Source organism: Scyliorhinus canicula, chromosome 9 (genome assembly GCF_902713615.1).
Source record: "Scyliorhinus canicula chromosome 9, sScyCan1.1, whole genome shotgun sequence".
In the NCBI taxonomy this organism is placed as follows: domain Eukaryota; kingdom Metazoa; phylum Chordata; class Chondrichthyes; order Carcharhiniformes; family Scyliorhinidae; genus Scyliorhinus; species Scyliorhinus canicula.
Genome location: NC_052154.1, coordinates 109445406 through 109467477, shown reverse-complemented (window position 1 = coordinate 109467477; position 22072 = coordinate 109445406). Strand labels below are relative to the sequence as shown.

The following is a 22072-nucleotide window of genomic DNA, read 5'->3' as shown; positions in this document are numbered from 1 at the left end:
TGGTGGCATTGGAGGCGGAGTAAGGAATACTGTATCACCAGGATACAATCATGATTGAGTATATTGCATCACTAGGGTACAGAATTCCATAGCAATAGGATGGGGAATACTGTATCTCTAGGATAAGGAATACTACAGCAATGGGATAGGGAATATTATATCACTAGGATACGGAATACTGCAGCAATGGGATAGGGAATACTGCAGTACGAGGATACAGAATACTGTGGAATCGAGACAGGGTATACTCTATCACTAGGATATGGAATATTGCAGAATTGGGATATAGAATACTATATAACTAGGATACGGAATACTGCAGCAATGCGATAGGGAATATTGCATCACTAAGAAATGAAATACTGCCATCTTGGGATGGTTGAGTACTGCATCACAGATTCAGAATACTGCAGCAATGGAATAGGGAATACCTTCGCAATGGGATAGGGAATATTGCATCACAATGATAGGGAATACTGCAGCAGTGGCAGAGGGAATACCTCATCACTAGGATACAGAGTTTTGCAGCATTGGGATAAGGTAACTTGTATCACTAGGATATGGAATATTGCAGAATTGGGTTAGGGAATACTGTATTACTAGGATACAGAATACTGCAGCAATGGGATAGGGAATACTACACTAGGATATGGAATACTGCTTCAATAAGATAGGGAATACTATGTTACTTGGATACAGAATACTGCAACAATAGGATAGGGAATACTGCATCACTAGGTTATGGAATATTGCAGCGATGGGCATAAGGAATACTGCATCACTAGGACATGGAATGCTTCAGCAATGGGAGAGGGAATACTGTACTAATCTGTTACTAGGATACAGAATACTGCAGCAATGACAAAGGGAATACTGCCTCATTAGGATATGAAATACTGCAGCAATGGTGATCAGGAATACTGTATCACTAGGATAGGGAATTCTGCAGCAATGGTATAGGGAATACTGCATCACTAGGATACAGAATTCCACAGCAATGGATAAGGAATACCGTATCACTAGGATATGGAATACTACATCACTGGGATACAGAATATTGCAGCAATGGTATAGGGAATACTGCATCACTCGGATACAGAATTCCACAGCAATGGGATAAGGAATACCATATCACTAGGATATGAAATACTACATCACTGGGATACAGAATATTGCAGCAATGGTATAGGGAATACTGCATCACTAGGATACAGAATACTGGAGAATTTGGACAGGGAATATTACATCACCAGGATCCAGAATACGGAAACAATGGAATAAGGAATACTATATATGTCACTGGGAATAGTGCAGCAATGGCATTGGGAATACTGCAAAATCCTGGATATGGAATAGGCAGCCTTGGGATGGGGAATACTGCATCACTAAGCTTCAGGATACCGCAGCAATGAGGATAGGGAATACTTCATCACAAGCAATGTAATAGGGAACACTGTATCACTGGGATATGGAATATTCCTGCAATGGGGATAAGGAATACTCTATCACTGGGTTATGGACTGCTGCAGCATTGGGATAGGGAATATTGCATAACTAGGATAAGGGATACTACACCAATGAGATAGGGAAGACTACATCACTAGGATATAGAATTCCACAGCAATAGGATAGGGAAGACTGCATCACTAGGATATAGAATTCCACAGCAGTAGGATAGGGAAGACTACATCGCTAGGATATAAAATTCCACAGCAATAGGATAGGGAAGACTACATCACTTGCATATAGAATTCCACAGCAATAGGATAGGGAAGACTGCATCACTAGGATATAGAATTCTGCAGCAATTGGATATGGAATACTGCATCATAAGGATACAGAATATCACAGCAATTGTACAGGGAATGTTGCATCAGTAGGATAAGGAATACTGCAGCAATGGGATAGGGGATGCTGCATCACTGGGATAAGGAATACTGCAGCAATGGGATAGGGATTGTTGCATCACTAGGATATGGAATGCACAGGGTCTCTGATGACATTTTTTACATAAATGACCCCAGGCTTTCTTTGTCGATCTGGAAATATTTCTTCTCGGCATCCAACAGTGTTCTGGATGCAAAGGTGATAGCTTTTCCACACCATCTTCCATTTTGTATGAGAGTACTACTGTGATGCATGTGGTGATGCATCGCAGGTGATGACAATGGGTTTATCCGGATTGAAATGGACCAGCAAGGCTGACGACTGCAGGGCCTGTTTTACCTGATCTAAAGACTTCCTCTGGGAATCTTCCCACTTCCAGCATTGGTACTCCTTCAGCAGTTGATGCAGGGGTGCCAAAATGGTAGAGAGTTTGGTTAAAGAACGGCCGTAATAGTTAACCATCCCTAGAAAGGACTTTAATTCCGATGTGTTCCTTGGTTCCGGAACCCCTTTTATTGCCTTTATCTTATCTTCAATTCGGTGTAATCCCTTCGCATCAACTCTGAAAACTGAATACGTAACTTCATCAGCCTGAAACATGCACTTCTCTTGCTTTAGCCGAATTGTCGCCCTCTTTACACCACTTGAGGACTTCTTCCAAATATGCGCTGTGTTCCTCTGGTGTTGTTCCCGTCACTAGGGCATCATCCATATACGTGGCAACCTTCGGAATTCCCTGCAAAAGGCTTTCCATTGCGTGCTGGAATATCACACAAGCAGATGAAATCCCAAAGGGCAATCTCCTATATTGGAAAAAGCTTTTGTGGGCATTTATGGTAAAATAAATTCTCGACTCAACTTCCAACTCGAGCTGCTAGTACACATGGCTTAAAACCAATTTGGTGTATTTGAGGCCTCCTGCCAACTCGGCATATAAATCTTCTATCCTGGGGATAGGATGTTTATCTACTTTAGCCACCCTGTTCACCGTCATTTAAAATCACTGCAGATTCGGACTGTGTGGTCCGGCTTCAATACTGGGACTATCGGTGATGCCCATTCTGAAAGCTGTACTGGAATAATTAACCCCAGGTCTTCCAGACACTCCAACTCTACCTCCACTTTTTGATGTAGGGCATAAGGATTGATCTGATGTAAAGTATTTTTGGTGTTGTTTCTGGTTCGACATATATCTTTGCTTTCACTCCTTTCATGCATCTCACTCTCTGGAAGATCTTGTGGTATTTCTGTAGACGCTCCTGAAAAACCCTGTCGGCAATGCTGAATATTTCTAGCCAATTTAATTTGATTTACTTCAGCCCCATGAGGCTTGACCTTTGTCCCTTCACTACAATTGATGGCAGCTAGGCTGACTGCTGTTGGTACGATGCTGGTATGGGTGCCATCACCAATATCATCAGTGCCTCCCCTGTATAGGTAGCGAAGGTGGTTGATGTGTTGCTGAGATTCACAGGCTGCAGTCTCCTTGTAGACACCTAAACAGTTGCTCACCCACCACTGTGGTAGCCACCCCTGTATCGACCTCATTTTAAGTGGACAGCTGTTGATGACAAGGACAATCTTAAGTGGGGATGTTTTACTTAATCTCACCATGTTAAGCTTGTATACTTCAGATTTTTCTTCAGGGTCTTCCTCAAGTTTGTCTACTGGAATCGCCAATGTTTTTTTTTCGGGAATTTGTAGTGGACTGTCTGACTCTGTATCTGGCTTGCAAATGAAACAGATGAATTCCTGACACTTGCATCTATCTTGGAAGTCTCCCCCCCTCAATGGTTACAAGCCTCTAAGCCTTGTGATCGTTGGTCATTTTTCTTCTTCTCAGGCTCTGCTGCACTCTCAATTCAGGAGCTTTGAACAGCCATCGCTTCCTGCCAAAACTAATTCACCTCGCTATGTACGCTTTATAATTCAAAAACTTTCGAACTTTCAGTCAGTTGAGCCAATTAAACTGCTTTGTCCAAGGATTACTTGATTTCCGCCAATAACTGCTTCTGAATATTTAAGTTATTGATCACACAGACTAACTGGTCACACAGCATGTCGCTGAGAGAAGTACCAAATTCATAATGTTCCAACATTTGTCGAGGTCTGGCTTGAAAAGGAGATACCATTTCACCCAGATCTCTGATGGCTGTATGAAATTTATCGCGCTGCATAATAATAGAAATAGTCCCTCACTAGTTGCACCAATTGACCAAAGGGCTTGGAGTTCGGAGTCTTCGTAGATGTTAAGCTTTGCATGAGGTTATATGTTTGTGGGCCACAAAGTGTTTCTCTTCTGCCATGATTTCATTGGCAGTAAAAAAGTACCAAAGCCTTTTGACATTCAAGGAACGCATGGGGAACCTACAGCAACTGTTCATTCATGTCTGGCACAAAAGCAATGGGGGTAAAAGGGTCAGTCCATGACTGACAAAGGAAATTAGAAATAGAATATGATCCAAGGAAGAAACATACAGATTGGCCAAGAAAAATAATAGGTCTGAGGATTGGGAGCAGTTTAGAATTCAGCAAAGAAGGACGAAGGGATTGATTAAGAAGGGGAAAGTATAGTACAAAAGGAAGCTTGCAGGGAACATAAAGACTGACACTAAGAGTTTCTATAGATATGTGAAGAAAAACAGATTGGTAAAGAGAAATGTAGGCCCCCTGTAAACGCGGGAATGCATAATAAGGGACAAAGAAATGGATGAGCAATTGAATATATACTTTGGTTCTGTCGTCACCAGAGAGGGCACAAATCAGATCCCACAAATGTTGGAGAATGAAAGATTTAGTGAGAGGGAAGAACTGAGGGAGATCAACATTAGTAGAGAAATGGTGCTGGGAAAATTGATGGAATTGAAGGTGGATAAATCCTCAGGGCCTGAGAATCTGCATCCCAGCGTGCTTAGGGAGGTGGCTCTGGTAATAGTGGAGGCATTGGTGGTCATCTTCTGGGATTCTATAGAACATAGAACATTACAGCGCAGTACAGGCCCTTCGGCCCTCGATGTTGCGCCGACCTGTGAAACCACTCTAAAGCCCATCTACACTATTCCCTTATCATCCATATGTCTATCCAATGACCATTTGAATGCCCTTAGTGTTGGCGCGTCCACTACTGTTGCAGGCAGGGCATTCCACGCCCTTACTACTCTCTGAGTAAAGAACCTACCTCTGACATCTGTCCTTTATCTATCTCCCCTCAATTTAAAGCTATGTCCCCTCATGCTAGACATCACCATCCGAGGAAAAAGGCTCTCACTGTCCACCCTATCTAATCCTCTGATCACCTTGTATGCCTCAATTAAGTCACCTCTTAACCTTCTTCTCTCTAACAAAAACAGCCTCAAGTCACTCAGCCTTCCCTCATAAGATCTTCCCTCCATACCAGGCAACATTCTGGTAAATCTCCTCTGCACCCTTTCCAATGCTTCCACATCCTTCCTATAATGTGGCGACTAGAACTGCACGCAATACTCCAAATGCGGCCGCACCAGAGTTTGTACAGCTGCAACATGACCTCATGGCTCCGAAACTCAATCCCTCTACCAATAAAAGCTAACACACCATACGCCTTCTTAACAGCCCTCTCAACCTGGGTGGCAACTTTCAGGGATCTATGTACATAGACACCGAGATCTCTCTGCTCATCCACACTACCAAGAATCTTCCCATTAGCCCAGTACTCTGTCTTCCTGTTATTCCTTCCAAAATGAATTACCTCACACTTTTCTGCATTGAACTTCATTTGCCACCTCTCAGTCCCTCTGTAACTTGTAACACCCTTCCACACTGTCCACAACTCCACCGACTTTAGTGTCATCTGCAAATTTACTCACCCATGCTTCTACGCCCTCCTCCAGGTGATTTATAAAAATGACAAACAGCAGTGGCCCCAAAACAGATCCTTGTGGTACACCACTAGTAACTGGACTCCAGTCTGAACATTTCCCATCAACCACCAACCTTGATGGGGATCTCATAGAGACATAAAATTCTAACGGGACTAGACAGGGTAGATGCAGGGAAGATGTTACCAATGATAGGTGTGTTCATAACAAGGGCTCACAATCTGAGGATTCAGGGTAAACCATTTCGGACAGAGATAAGGAGACATTTCTTCACTCAAAGAGTGGTGGGACTATGGAATTCATTACCACAGGAAGTAGTTGATGCTAAAATACTGAATATATTCAAGAGGCGGCTAGATATCGGTGGAGATGGTTGACAGCTTCAAATTCCTAGGTGTGCACATCACCAACAATCTGTCCTGGTCCACTTACGTCTACGCTACGATCAAGAAAGCACAACAGCGTCTATACTTCGTCAGTAAACTAAGGAAATGTCCACATTGACTCTTAGCAATTTTTACAGATGCACCATAGAAAACATCCTATCTGGCTTCATCACAGCTCAGCTCAAGACTGTAAGAAACTACAGAGAGTAGTGAACACCGCCTAGTCCATCACGCGAACCCGCCTCCCATCCATTGACTCTGTCTACACCTCACGCTGCCCTGGGAAAGCGGGCAGCATAATAAAATACCCATCGCACCCGGCTTCCCGTAACAGCCTCCCCGAACAGGCGCCGGAATGTGGCGACTAGGGGCTTTTCACAGTAACTTCATTTGAAGCCTACTCGTGACAATAAGCGCTTTTCATTTCATTTCATTTTTTCATTTATTCACTCTTCCAACTTCTTCCATTGTGCAGGAGATTCAAAAGATTAAATGCGCTAACAGATTTTTAAAAAGTTTCTTCCCCGCTGTTCCCAGACTCCTGAATGACACACTTATGCACTGGACTGACCTTTCTATGCATCTTCTCTACTGTTGTAGCACTATACTCCGGATGCTTCACCCGATGTCTGTGTCTATGAGTTTACATTGTGTTTTTATTGTCTGTCCTATGTTTTTTTATGTATGGAACGATCTCCCTGGACTGTACGCAGAAGAGTACTTTTCACTGTACCTCGGTACAAGTGACAATAAATCTAAATCTAACTCTTAACAATCATAAGTCACACACTACTGGAAACTGTCTTCACTCCAGGGAGAAAGTGGGATGTACTTTCTAACAAGAGTTTATAAGGCTCTTCTAGATTCAGGTTTCCATATGTGCAAATCACCTCCTACCCACCATCCACTCCACCACTGCCCCACCTCCCATCTTGGGCAAAAAATACTTGCCTGATGACCATCAATTCAGTCGAGACAGTGTGCCAACCTGTAGCTTCTCCCACACTGAGAGCCTGTCTCAGATCGGCCTGTTATATACCTCCTCAGAGGGGCGGAGCCACAGACGGAGCCAACAGCAGCATCAACACAACAATTCAACAGCAATAGTAACAGCAACAACAGTAAGTATATACAATAGTGGATGTCGGTCACAATAGTAATAATAGAACAACAGTGAGTATATACAATAGTGGATGTCGGTCACAATAGTAATAATAGAACAACAGTGAGTATATACAATAGTGGATGTCGGTCACAATAGTAATAATAGAACAACAGTGAGTATATACAATAGTGGATGTCGGTCACAATAGTAATAATAGAACAACAGTGAGTATATACAATAGTGGATGTCGGTCACAATAGTAATAATAGAACAACAGTGAGTATATACAATAGCCATACGTGGCTCACCACACTGCCATCAGGAATGGGCAGGACTTCTAGATTCGGTTCATCCTGCAGCATGGCGCAGAAGTCTGCGATGGCCTGTCTTAGCTAAGGCGGTAAGCCCTTTGTTAAAATTCAAGCCCAGTCATGCAGAATTATTTTTAATCACCTTGAAATCCTCATGCTCACCACTTGTGGTGCTGCAAAATCCCTGGACTCACCGAATCAATGCCTGTAGGTAAAGCGCCTATTTCAAACATTGGGCTGGATTCTCCAATAATGGGGCTTTTTCTATTAGAATTACACAGAATTTACAGTGCAGAAGGAGGCCATTCGGCCCATCGAGTCTGCACCAGCTCTTGGAAAGAGCACCCTACCCAAGGTCAACACCTTCCCCTATCCCAATAACCCAGTAACCCCACCCAACACTAAGGGCAATTTTGGACACTAAGGGCAATTAATCATGGCCAATCCACCTAACCTGCACATCTTTGGACTGTGGGAGGAAACCGGAGCACCCGGAGGAAACCCACGCACACACGGGGAGGATGTGCAGACTCCGCACAGACAGTGACCCAAGCCGGAATTGAACCTGGGACCCTGGAGCTGTGAAGCCATCGTGCTATCCACAATGCTACCGCGCTACCCCGACGGCAGCGTAAAAATGTTGGCGTTTCATTCTGGACACGATCGCTTGCTTGGCCGTCCATAAGGCTCCCCCCCCCCCCCCCCCCCCCCCCCGCCGGTGAACGATTCCCCCATCCCCCACCAGGGCGGCTGCGGATTGAGTCCGCAACCGCCACCTGTCGTTCCTGCGGGCCGATAGGTGGTTAGACCCACGCCATCGGGAACTCAGCCAGTTGCGCGCGGAGAATCGCGGGGGGGGGGGGGGCCTCTGTCAATGCATAGTTCATGCACGCGGCCCCCCGGATTATCGCGGGAGCGGCGCGGGTCCGAATTTCCGGGTTGACGGCCAATCTCCGCTCCCCGTATCGAACGCGATTTTGGCCCGGAGGTTCGGAGAATTCAGCCCCATTTTTCTCCATTTTTCTCCTTTTCTCTCTCCTCTATTTCTCATTGCCTTATTTTCTCTTATATTTCTTCCTTTATCATTCTCTCCCATCTTCTCCCACAACAGCACCAGGGTTTTATTAGAAGTATCTTTAGATCAAGAGGTTAATCATCATTACAAAGATTGTGAAAGGACAACAGGGTCGCAAGAAATGGTATATCTGAGATTGACCGAGCCCTCCCCTGCCCACCTGCAATGCCCCTCACTTTTGGTACAAGGGGTTCTTCATCCTGTGCCACCTGCTCAGCAGTCTCTTTCACATTTTCTTCAATGTGAGAGGAGTGGCGATCAATGATGTCCTTGTTACTCAAGGCCTTCCTCTCATCAACCTCGCAGTGCTAGATTGCATGGGGCACAGCAGACCACCACACTATGTAAATCCTCACTGGGGCATATTGGGGCATACCAAAGGGCTTCAACAGATCATTGTAGGCACCTGAATCTCATCTTTAGAAGCACAGTGGCCTGCTTGATGATCACTCGTGTGGATCTGTGACAAATCCTGGATTGTACATTTCCTCTGCTGCAGTGTGAGTGTTCCTCACAGCCATGATAAACCATGTCTTCAGTGGGCGTTCCTCTCACTGGGAATCCAGACCTGCAGGGGAATTGGGCAGTAGTGCGGGCAGGAATAACTGGCTCAGAAGCCAGTGCAGGCCTCCCTTGGGTTCTTATTTGGCATTGGTGCTCGAGCATATGTAAATAGTCTTGGTATATCTGGCACACTGCCTCTGGAGGGTGGGTCCTTTATTTAAGGCCATGAGGCCATTTGGGTTGCAACTTGATGTAACTTTATTCTGTGCATTTCTCTGGCATTGCGCAGCCAGTGACAGGCTCTCTTGCTGTGGAGCTGGTGCTGTATGCTCCTCCCTCCCTTTGTATCGCCCTTCCCCACATTGGAGGCCATGAAGACTGGGTAGATCAGTCCCATCCCATTGGTCACCACCTTTCCCTCCAAGGCGCTACCTTACATCAGCCTCCCCAGGGGCTTTCCATTGGTACTTCCTTTAAATCAGGCGTTGCAGCCAATCTCTAGCACTTGCAGATTGCCCACCCCAGCACTGTTGATGCCACCCTTACAGGACTATCACTCAATGCAGCAGCCCTCCACGATTAAATATCTCCCACTGTTGGCTGCAATAGCATCCGCTCCCCACTCTTCTCACACGAGCCAATAAATACTTGCAAAATGGCCACCAGAGGCAGAAGGAGATCTTCCCTTATTTATGCCACCTTTAACTGCTCAGAGTTATGAAGAACTGTGATTCCTGTGCATATTCACAAAATACGAAAGCCCATTAACTTCCGTTCAAGCATCTGTAAATTCCCTGTAATTATATTCTAAACAAGCTCAATTGATGTCCTGCCAGGTAATATGTCTACCCTCCATCCTTCTCACCTCTTACAAAATTCTGAACCAATGTCATGATGTTGGAGCTCCTTATGAGCACATCCACTCCCCCCCCCCCACCACCACCACCACCCCAGCTGCGGTTCATTCAGGTGGAGTACAGCTCAGTCACTGTGTCAGTTCTGATATTAGTGAGAAATGAGGTGTTAAATGAAGCTATTTACCAGTGTAATTACAGCGACTGTCACATTTCCAAAGAGAACAATGGGAGTGATTGTAGACAGCGAAACATTCATTCATTATTTACACTTCCATTCTTTGTGGATTATAAAACAGTAAAATCTGGATGACAGTCAATATCATTAAACACCACAGAACAGGATCTTCTGGGATGGTTGAGCACAAATATTTGAGCACAAATATTGGTTCGTGTCACCTTGACCTCGATGTCCAGGTTTTGGAGGTCATCAGGCTCAGAGATGGGTCTCTTCTATCCTCTCCAAATACAGGACAATGTATGGCCTGCTGTTCCTTCTCTACATATACTGGATAGCTTGCCAAAACACATCTAATTGGTTAGTAAGGTCCTGACAATTGAGGTGTCACATCAGGCCTCCTGTCACATTGGGTAGGTCAAAGGACCATCCTGTCACATTGGGTAGGTCAAAGGACCATCCTGTCACATTGGAGAAATCAAAGGACCATCCTGTCACATTGGAGAAATCAAAGGAACATCCTGTCACATCTGGGAGGTCAAAGGAATATCCTGTCACATTGGCAAGGCAAAGGAATATCCTGTCACATTGGCAAGGCAAAGGAATATCCTGTCACATTGGCAAGGCAAAGGAACATCCTGTCACATTGGCAAGGCAAAGGAACATCCTGTCACATTGGCAAGGCAAAGGGATATCCTGTCACATTGGCAAGGCAAAGGAATATCCTGTCACATTGGCAAGGCAAAGGAATATCCTGTCACATTGGCAAGGCAAAGGAATATCCTGTCACATCAGGCAGGTCAAAAACGATTCTGTCACATCGGGCCAGTCAAAGACCATCCTGTCATGTTGGGCAGGTCAAAGACCATCCAGTCACATCAGGCAGGTCAAAGACCATCCTGTCACATCGGGCAGGTCAAAGGACCACCCGGTCACATTGGGCAGGTCAAAGACCATCCTGTCACATCGCGCAGCTCAAAGGACCACCCTGTCACATCGGGTAGGTCAAAGACCATCCTGTTAGGTCAGGGAAATCAAAGACCATCCTGTCACATCGGGCAGGTCAAAGATGATCCTGTCACATCGGGCAGGTCAAAGATCATCCTGTCACGTCGGGCAGGTCAATGACCATGCTGTCAAAAATTGGGCAGGTCAAAGGACAATCCTGTCACATACGGCAGGTCTCGAGGTCGTTCTGTCATTCAAAATGGGCCTGGGATGATTGTGTCACATGGAGTGAATCAGAATATTTTCATCTCTCATTGGCTGGGTCAGGAGATTATTGTGTCGACTAAAGGTTGTCATACAGACAATTTTCCAATGTCACAATACAAACATGCAAGTGAACATCTTCAGTTTCCAGGGTCTGCCCAGTACATGCATGGCTAATACTCGACAACAGTCTGTGGCTGACCAGAAGGTGCAAGTCAGGCCTGGTGACCATCCTGTTGCACACTCCTTCCTTTCTATTTGTGACTGCCATCCTCAGCAACATCAGATAACATTCCCACCGAGTCCCTCGACTACTCCCTTATTTGATCTGGCTTACATGTGACTCCAGATCTCCAGCAATGGCTCTTAGCTGCCCGCTAAAGTGGCCCAGCAAACCATTGAGTTGGGGACGGGCAACAAAAGCTGGTTCTGCCAGTGTTACCCACATCCCATGAAAGAAAAGCTGGTCAAGATGGTACCACTGAGAGTGCAGCACTCTCTCAGTACTGCACTGGAGTGTCATGTCTCCGAGGTGGGGCTCTGAAGCTGCCTTTCTGAATTAAACATGAAAATATGAGAACTGAGCCCCTGTGGACACCTAATGGCAGAGCAGGTGTGGGGAAACAGAGCTTTAAAGCAATGCAGCTTGGATTGCAAACCAAATTGGCAGACGTTTCAAAGGCCACAAAGAGGTTAAACAAATGTAGAGATTGGAAAGAGTTGATATGCATGGAGACCATTCAGAGAGCTGATGAAATGGGAATGATCTTAGTGTGTTGTGGCCAACATTGTGATGTACCACAGACAGTCTCCTCACCCTGCTGCTGCCACTCCACAGCAGCGGAAAGATGCCTTTTGTATTGTTTCATGGAATGTGGGCATCACTGGTAAGGCCAGCATTATTGCCCATCCCTAAAAGCCCATCCCGAATGGCCCTTCAGAAGGTGATGGTGAGCTGCCTTCTTGAGCAACTGCAGTCCATGTGGTGTAGGTCCACCCACAGTCCTGTTGGGAGGGAGTTCCAGGATTTTGACACAGCGACAGTGAATGAACGGCGATATATTTCCAATTCAGGATGGTGAGTGACTTGGAGGGAAACCTCCAGACGATGGTATTTCAGGGTGTCTACTGCCCTTGTCCGTCTAGGTGGTAGAGGCTGTGAGTTTGTATTTGTACCGAAAGCCTATCAATGGCAATTTGCCTTTTACTGCACAAGCTTGGTTAACTTTTTGTTTGATTCAGTCTCAGCTTTTCATCTTTTACATTGAGAGAAGGGAAATGCTCATAGTGGGGTTTAATCTTACGATGTGTTAAAACCATGTAAACTAGGATAAACCATTACCTAAAATAAGACCACACGTTCTTTGATGCCAGCTGTGCACTGATACCATCTGGGTTAGGGTTTGGGTTTGGTGTCTGACTTTACTCTCAAAGGAAGTCAATGGAGAGTAAAAGTGGACTGGGTGTAAAACTTATTTTTTTGCAAAAACATATTTTACTCATAAAATATCTGAAAGAGACATTGTAACACATTTCAAATCATCACAACAAGAAAGTGCAATTATGTTCACAGTTTCTCTGGAGATCAAGATGCACTTTGAGATTCTTCAATTCAGTAATGAGAACATTACAAACATGTGAATATTTTTGTTACAGTATGTGGTAACACTTGGTGTTGGCACACTGAGGATCGAGGCACAGCTTGATGCAGTCACATACAAAGGTGGCCGAAGGATGATGGTGACGTTGGGTATGTTACTCCCTTACTTATCCGGAGATTTGTAAATGCTATCCCTCTGGACACAATCCATCTTTGATATCCAGGAGAACTTGAAAGTGGCTCAGGTGAATGCTACAGCACAGATTGGGGTATGGGCCAGACATGTACAGCAACCCCAAGTGTACCTCACAGCTGATGGCCAGGTTCTTACCTTCAATGAAGAGGCAGTGTCACTCCTACATGCTCAGTTTCTGCCTCACCTTGACAATGCAATGCTGCCAGTTTTTTACCCTAGTCACACTGAACACCCCAGAAGCTTCAGGTAATCTGATCTGACCATAAAGAGTATAAACAATCGCTCAAACCAGTTTCCAAAGAACATGGCATTGCTCTTGCCATGGTTTACCTTGACTCCTGAGGCCAGTTGAACAGTTCGCAAATGTTCATGAGCCTGTGCAACAGCATCGGATCTGAGCAGAAAACAGTGACATCACCCGTGTACAGGGAAGCTTTGACTTGAATGTCTCCGCTGCCTGGGATCATCGCTCCTCTTTTGCCTGAATCCTTCCTGCTGGACTGGGCAAAACGTTTTATACAGCACACAAACAGGACAGGGCAGAGAGGGCAGCCCTGACTGACTCCAAAAAGCTTTCTGATTCCCATGCATTGATTGAAACTGCATTGCTGTTTATGTAAAGCATTTGGATCCAGTTGCAGATTCCCTCCAGTAATAACCTGCATGTGACATGCATGAGCTTCATCCAGCTGTGGATGATTGTTCCCTTGTCCTGATTGGAATTAACCAGCATTTGTATAATAGGTCAGCCTTTGTAGTAGCCGAGAAAAGGAGTAAGAACCCGGTAATGTGTAACCGGGCCTGTAAAGCTGAATAAAAGTCTTCCTGTTAACTCGTCAAATTCCTACACCTCCCCAAACCCCATTTTGGAGAACACATCCATCTTTGTGACCATTGTCAAGAAAGGAGAGAGGTCTGACTGTGAAAATTACAGCAGCATTTCCCTACTCTCCACCATGGGAAAGGTCATTGAGAGAATTCTCCTCAACCACTTCCTGCCAGTAGCTGTCTTCGATCTCACAAAGGCCTTCAACTCTATCAACCAGGATTGTGGAACATCCTCCTCTAATTTGGCTGCCCACAGAAATTCGTCACCATTCTCAGCCTGCTCCACGATGGCATGCAAACCGTGATCCTCACCAACGTAATCGTCACTGGCCCAATACCTGTGGAAACTGGGCCAAACAGGGCTGCACCATTACACCAACGCTCTTGGGCGTTGGTTAAAGGGGGGGGTTGTTAGGTTACGGGTATAGGGTGGATACGTGCGTTTGAGTAGGGTGATCATGGCTCGGCACAACATCGAGGGCCGAAGGGCCTGTTCTGTGCTGTACTGTTCTATGTTCTATGTTCTATGTTCTTCTCCATCTTCTTCACAGAACCCTGATGATCCCACGGAGTGCAGCTAACCTACCGGACAAGCAGGACACTGTTCAACTTCCGATGCCTCCAGGCCAGAACCGGTTAGCATTGTTGCTTCACTGTTCCAGGGTCCCAGGTTCGATTTCCGGCTTGGGTCACTGTTGTGTGGAGTCTGCCCGTGTCTGTGTTGGTTTCCTCCAGGTGCTCCGATTTCCCCCACAGTCCCGAAAGACATAGATGAATTGAACATTCTGAATTCTCCCTCCGTGTACCCGAACAGGCGCCAGAGTGTGGCGACTAGGGGATTTTCACAGTAACTTCATTGCAGTGTTAATGTAAGCCTACATGTGACACTAATAAAGATTATTATTAAAAAATGCTGTCATCGAGCTGCAGTACACAGATGATGCCCGTGTGTGTGCACAATCAGATGCTGAGCTACATACCATTGTCGACGCAGTGACTGAGGCATTTGAAAGAATGGGCTCAGACTAAACATCTGGTAAACAAAGGTTGTCTACCAGCCTGCTCCTGCCACATCAAACTGTCCCCTGACCATCAAGATCCATGGTGAGCCCCATGGACAATGTGGATAATTTCCCATACCTGGGGAGCCTCATCTGTGCGCAAGTAGACATTGACGATGAAGTTCAACATTAACTCCAATCCACCAGTGCAGTTGCTGGACACTTGATCAAAGTGTTCGAAGGCCAAGATCTCAAATCCAGCACCAAGCTCATGGTCAAAGAGTAGCCATGGTCCCCGCCCTCCTGTATGCATCTGAAACATGAACAATCCCTGGAGAGATATCACTAACGTTGCCTCCGCAAAATCCTGCAAATCCACTGGCAGGATAGGCGTACCAATGTGAGCTTCCTCAATCCAGGCCAACATCCCCAGTATCCAGGCACTGGTCATGCTTGGCTAGCTGCGATGAGCAGGTCACATTGCCCGCATGCCCAACACATGACTCCCGAAAGAAGACTTCTATTCTGAACTCCGCAATGGTGAGCGATCACTAGGAAATGCTACAAGGACACTCTGAAAGCCTCCCTAAATAAATGCAACATCCCCATCAACATGTGGGAATCACTTGCCTTCAACGCACAAACTGGAGAAAAATCATCCGCGAAGGCACCAATCAACTTGAACGTCGTAGGGTGGAGCGTGCGGAGGGCAAGCGTATACAGCGGAAAGAGAGCGCAGAATCCAGAGCGTCCCACCCACCCATTTCATCACACACCATCTGCCAAACCTGTGGTAGGGTCTGCGGATCCAGGATTGGACTATTCAGCCGCAGAACCCACCAAGTCACCCTCGACTCTGAGGGCCGGCCGAAGAAGAAGAAGGACAAGACATTGATGGGGACCCACCATGGCCCCCACATAATTAACTCTAACTCTACGGATTTGCAAAACCCTTAGAAATGTTCTTAACCAGATATTCAACCAACTTTTCTTATTACGCAAGTGTACAATATTTCAAATGTTTTTTAGACTGTACTGCATTAGCAAAAGTACTGGCACATCCACCTGTAGCAAACAATAATCAGTTCGATCTAAAGGTTGCCGACATGTAACTGAGTTTCTTTCTCCAAAGATACTGCCTGACCGAATGAGTATTTCCAGTTCTCCTGTTTTTATATCAGGACAAGTGTAGCGAAAAGAGGAGCTTCATAAAGTAATTTTCGCAAGCTGCAGATCTTACCTGACACAGGTCCAAATACTCCCTCCAAAGGTGCCCAGAGCAATGCGTAAGATGGCAGATGCAGGTACTCCCGTAAAACTGAACGTGAGATGGTTTGACAAATCAAGTTAATCCTGGTTCTCTATGAAGATCAGACCAGAAGTAGAATAAAATAATTCTGAGGCTGGTGGAGGACTGTGTCACTCGTGAGGGGTTTCCCCTACCCTGGCTTCCTTTTGTTTGATTGGTTGTAGTTAGAAACAGAAAGGAGCTTGTTAATTTGCATGTGCAGTGCTTTACATAAACATTTGACTGCCAGTTTACATAAACACTGCAGTTGCTGTTCAGGACAAGGCAACTGCATACAGGACACTGAGCCTCCTGTGCTAAGTTCCACTGGAGGAAGTTTTTCAATAAATATATCTGTGCAGGAAATAGGTGACTAAAATGAATTGCTGGCGGTGTTCAAGATGCATTTAGAATGACTTAACCATTCAAATCTTTACAGTGTCTATCCTACAAATGGTTAATTGTTAACCAGTACCTGTACTGTATTAACAGTAAAACCCGTCCTACGGGTTGGCCTGTTTGTATTGAGCAATAAATAGGTGTCAATTTTCCAACTAAAACTATATTTCCTCCTGTAAGCTGGGAACCTCAAACAGGGGAGGATAAAAGGGACTGGACAAACAGCTTCAGTCCTGCTTTCAAACCTGCACCCTCCCACTCTCCCATGCTCCCAGTTATTCCCATTCTGAGAGGCTATGAAAAGCAGGATCCACACAGCTACATGATTGGAATCTCTTCTATTATTTTTGCCAATGATTCCCTTCACCATTTCTTCCCAATGATGTTGACCCCCTTGCTGGCCACGTTAAGGCTCCACCAGTGCAGCAAGCCCTCCAGCCACACGTCCAATTGACCTTTCTTCATGTGCTCCTTGTCCCTCCCATCCACAGCCAAGCTGGTGCTGCCCTCATCTGGAACCACATTGTCCTCTGTGTGCTATAATGCCAGTGAGGAAATAGACCTGAGCAAACACGGTGCATGGTTAGTCTAACGCTATTCCCTTGTGTTGGAGCTGCTCTGCATCTTTACATCAGGGCTTTTCAAACTCAGAATCGCGACCCGCGGGTGGGTCATGGGCTGCTGTCGGGAGGATCTTGGAGCGATCGGTTGTGGCATTCCCGATCACGGGAAGAAGACCCCAACAGCCGCAACCGGCTTTTAAGAATACCGGCCGCGGGCAGTCCCCAATTTCTTGCGGCGCTTGAGGAGGTCGGGTGGCACGAGGCTGGGCTGTGTGCTGGTCATGCTGGGGGGGTGGAGATAGGGGCTGATGGGCATCCACGTGGGCGCACAATGCTACCTCTCAGCTTGGTGGCCCCAGCTTAGAGCTCCGCTCTGGTGCTCTTCCTCTGTACACTGGTCAGCTCGTCCCCCGCCACCGATCGGCAGTATGAGACCTGCGGCTCCATGGTCAAGCTGTTCAACGGCCGGCACAACATCAGCTTGCACTCCCAGGACGTGAAGTACTGGTCAGGAAGTGGTCAGCACTCTGTGACTGGGGTGGATGCAGCTACTGGGCAGTGAGAGGGAAGCCAGGCCTGGTTTGTTGGCGAGGAATACTGATCAACCGAGGTCAGTCAATACGCTGACACATGTCAAGACTGGAAAAAAACCCGCAGCCATCACTTTGTGTCACCACTCTTTGGAAACCAGGAAGTGAGTGCTTTTGGTGAGAATGGAGAAGGAGATGACTTGGATCTTTGGATAATGCAATGCAGTGGAACCAATAAGAAATATTTCTTATTGTGACATTGTATGTGTTTGGCAAGTTACTTCATCTCGTCTAAAGTCATAGTTTGTAAAGTAAAAACAAGATTTAATAATAATATAATCATCTTTATTACTATCACAAGTAGGCTTATTTTAACACTGCAATGATGTTACTGTGAAAATCCCCTAGTCGCCACAATCTGGCGCCTGTTCGAGTACATTGAGGGAGAATTCAGAATGTCCAATTCACCTAACAAGCCCGTCTTTCGGGATTTGTGGGAGGAATCCGGAGGAAACCCACACAGACACAGGGTGACAGTGAAACTTGGAAAGATTGAGCTTTTTTCTATGCTTGTTTAAATTTCTAAAGAAATGGGAATATATTTAAAACAAAGTTTGTTTGTAAATGTAAAGATGCCCATGTTCAACTGAAAGTGTTTTGATTTTCAGTAGTAAAATGTCATTAACTTGGAAAAACCAGGTATTGGAAATAAAGTTTCAAAGTAAAGAATGCCGGCCACAAACGGCCTTTAAATACAAACAATGGAGTTTTTCTGCTGCAGGCAGTGGCGTGCAGAGGTCTGGTAATGCCCGGGGCAAATCTTGATTGTATGCCCCAAAGCCCCACGTAAATATTTCATTAAATATCACCAAAAAACCTATAGAAAATGTAGTTGCGCCCGTTCTAGAGCTATTCACTGACCTCTTTATCTTTAGAACATAGAACGATACAGCGCAGTACAGGCCCTTCGGCCCTCGATGTTGCACCGACATGGAAAAAAACTAAAGGCCATCTAACCTACACAATGCCCTTATCATCCATATGCTTATCCAATAAACTTTTAAATGCCCTCAATGTTGGCGAGTTCACTACTGTTGCAGGTAGGGCATTCCACGGCCTCACCACTCTTTGCGTAAAAAACCCACCTCTGACCTCTGTCCTATATCTATTACCCCTCAATTTAAGGCTATGTCCCCTCGTGCTAGCCACCTCCATCCGCAGGAGAAGGCTCTCCCTGTCCGCCCTATCTAACCCTCTGATCATTTTGTATGCCTCTATTAAGTCACCTCTTAACCTTCTTCTCTCTAACGAAAACAACCTCGAGTCCATCAGCCTTTCCTCATAAGATTTTCCCTCCATACCAGGCAACATCCTGGTAAATCTCCTCTGCACCCGTTCCAAAGCTTCCACGTCCTTCCTATAATGAGGCGACCAGAACTGTGCGCAATACTCCAAATGCGGCCGTACTAGAGTTTTGTACAACTGCAACATGACCTCATGGCTCCGGAACTCAATCCCTCTACCAATAAAGGCCAACACACCATAGGCCTTCTTCACAACCCTATCAACCTGGGTGGCAACTTTCAGGGATCTATGTACATGGACACCGAGATCCCTCTGCTCATCCACACAACCAAGAATTTTACCATTAGCCAAATATTCTGCATTCCTGTTATTCTTTCCAAAGTGAATCACCTCACACTTCTCCACATTAAACTCCATTTGCCACCTCTCAGCCCAGTTCTGCAGCTTATCTATGTCCCTCTGTAACCTGCAACATCCTTCCGCACTGTCTACAACTCCACCGACTTTAGTGTCGTCTGCAAATTTACTCACCCATCCTTCTGCGCCCTCCTCTAGGTCATTTATAAAAATGACAAACAGCAACGGCCCCAGAACAGATCCTTGTGGTACGCCACTCGTAACTGAACTCCATTCTGAACATTTCCCATCAACTACCACTCTCTGTCTTCTTTCAACTAGCCAATTTCTGATCCACATCTCTAAATCACCCTCAATCCCCAGCCTCCGTATTTTCTGCAATAGCCGACCGTGGGGAACCTTATCAAACGCTTTACTGAAATCCATATACACCACATCAACAGCTCTACCCTCGTCTACCTGTTCAGTCACCTTCTCAAAGAACTCGATAAGGTTTGTGAGGCATGACCTACCCTTCACAAAACCATGCTGACTATCCCTAATCATATTATTCCTATCTAGATGATTATAAATTGTATCTTTTATAATCCTCTCCAAGACTTTACCCACCACAGACGTTAGGCTCACCGGCCTATAGTTACCGGGGTTATCTCTACTCCCCTTCTTCAACAAAGGGACCACATTTGCTATCCTCCAGTCCTCTGGCACTATTCCTGTAGCCAATGATGACCTAAAAATCAAAGCCAAAGGCTCAGCAATCTCTTCCCTGGCTTCCCAGAGAATCCTAAGATAAATCCCATCAGGCCCCGGGGACTTATCTATTTTCACCTTGTCCAGAATTGCCAACACTTCTTCCCTATGCACCTCAATGCCATCTATTCTAATAGCCTGGGTCTCAGCATTCTCCTCCACAATATTATCTTTTTCCTGAGTGAATACTGACGAAAAGTATTCATTTAGTATCTCGCTTATCTCCTCAGCCTCCACACACAACTTCCCACCACTGTCCTTGACTGGCCCTACTCTTACCCTCGTCATTCTTTTATTCCTGACATACCTATAGAAAGCTTTTGGGTTTTCCTTGATCCTACCTGACAAAGACTTCTCATGTCCCCTCCTTGCTCGTCTTAGCTCTCTCTTTAGATCCTTCCTCGCTTCCTTGTAACTATCAAGCGCCCCAACTGAAACTTCACGCCTCACCTTCACATAGGCCTCCTTCTTCCTCTTAACAAGAGATTCCACTTATTTGGTAAACCACGGTTCCCTCGCTCGACCCCTTCCTCCCTGCCTGACTGGTACGTACTTATCAAGAACATGCAATAGCTGTTCCTTGAACAAGCTCCACATATCCAGTGTGCCCAACCCTTGCAGCCTACTTCTCCAACCTACACATCCTAAGTCATGTCTAATGGCATCATAATTGCCCTTCCCCCAGCTATAACTCTTGCCCTGCGGGGTATACTTATCCCTTTCCATCACTAACGTAAAGGTCACCGAATTGTGGTCACTGTTTCCAAAGTGCTCACCTACCTCCAGATCTAACACCTGGCCTGGTTCATTACCCAAAACCAAATCAAATGTGGCCTCGCCTCTTGTTGGCCTGTCAGCATATTGTGTCAGGAAACCCTCCTGCACACATTGTACAAAGAACGACCCATCTAATGTACTCGAACTATATCTTTTCCAGTCAATATTTGGAAAGTTAAAGTCTCCCATAACAACTACCCTGTTACTTTCGCTCTTTTCCAGAATCATCTTCGCCATCCTTTCCTCTACATCCCTAGAACTATTAGGTGGCCTATAGAAAACTCCCAACAGGGTGACCTCTCCTTTCCTGTTTCTAACCTCAGCCCATATTACCTCGGAAGAAGAGTCCCCATCTAGCATCCATTCCGCCACTGTAATACTGTCCTTGACAAGCAGCGCCACACCTCCCCCTCTTTTGCCCCCTTCTCTGACCTTACTAAAACACCTAAACCCCGGAACCTGCAACAACCATTCCTGTCCCTGCTCTATCCATGTCTCTGAAATGGCCACAACAACGAAGTCCCAGGTACCAACCCATGCTGCCAGTTCCCCTACCTTATTTCGTAAACTCCTGGCATTGAAGTAGACACACTTCAAACCACCTACCTGAACACTGGCACCCTCTTGCGAAGTCAAATCTGTGCTCCTGACCTCTATACTCTCAATCTCCCGTACCCCAAAACTACAATCCAGGTTCCCATGCCCCTGCTGAATTAGTTTAAACACCCCCAAAGAGCACTAACAAATCTCCCCCCCAGGATATTGGTGCCCCTCAGGTTCAGATGTAGACCATCCTGTCTATAGAGGTCCCACCTTCCCCAGAAAGAGCCCCAGTTATCCAGAAATCTGAATCCCTCCCGCCTGCACCATCCCTGTAGCCACGTGTTTAATTGCTCTCTCTCCCTATTCCTCATCTCACTATCACGTGGCACGGGCAACAACCCAGAGATAACAACTCTGTTTGTTCTCGCTCTGAGCTTCCATCCTAGCTCCCTAAAGGCCTGCCTGACATCCTTGTCCCCTTTCCTACCTATGTCGTTAGTGCCAATGTGGACTACGACTTGGGGCTGCTCCCCCTCCCCCTTAAGGACCCGGAAAACACGATCCGA

At 45.9% G+C, this 22072-nt stretch overlaps 1 protein-coding gene across 3 annotated transcripts in view; it reads right to left on the bottom strand.

The window, feature by feature from the left end:
- LOC119971602 (ETS homologous factor-like) overlaps positions 1-16418 on the bottom strand; it is a 75243-nt gene extending 58825 nt beyond the window's left edge. For all 3 annotated transcript variants that reach the window (XM_038807386.1, XM_038807387.1, XM_038807388.1), the window contains exon 1: positions 16235-16418. The gene's annotated coding sequence lies outside the window, so the exon portion shown is untranslated. The remainder of the gene's footprint in view (positions 1-16234) is intronic.
- Between the last annotated feature and the right edge of the window lie 5654 nt (positions 16419-22072).